This window comes from Orycteropus afer, unplaced genomic scaffold (genome assembly GCF_000298275.1).
Source record: "Orycteropus afer afer isolate SDZICR_OR568_19922 unplaced genomic scaffold, OryAfe1.0 scaffold00358, whole genome shotgun sequence".
Lineage (NCBI taxonomy): Eukaryota > Metazoa > Chordata > Mammalia > Tubulidentata > Orycteropodidae > Orycteropus > Orycteropus afer.
Window position 1 is genome coordinate 1631498 of NW_006921945.1, and position 350 is coordinate 1631847.

Here is a 350-nt window from a genome sequence, read left to right on the forward strand (position 1 = left end):
CTTTTAAGACCCCAGTCGCTACTCACCAAAGTAGGCTGTAGAACAAGAATTTTATGTACTATGTTGTGCCAATTGAGCATAATGCTCCCCAAGACTAAGGTCCCAAGCCTGCTGGCCCAGTGAGTCTCTCTCTCAAGGTGTTTGGTTGTCTCTAAGAAGTTACTCCACCCCTGTCTTTGTGGTTTCTGTAATGGAAGTGGCTAATTTTGTAGCAGCACAAGTGCAGATTAAGATTATCTTGTCCTTGGTCTAGGGTATATCCTTGATCTTGGGTTCAAGCCTTTCAGTTGGGTGATATGAGCTGAGCTTGGATAGATGGGAGGCTCTGAAACAGGCAGAGGAGGAAGGGA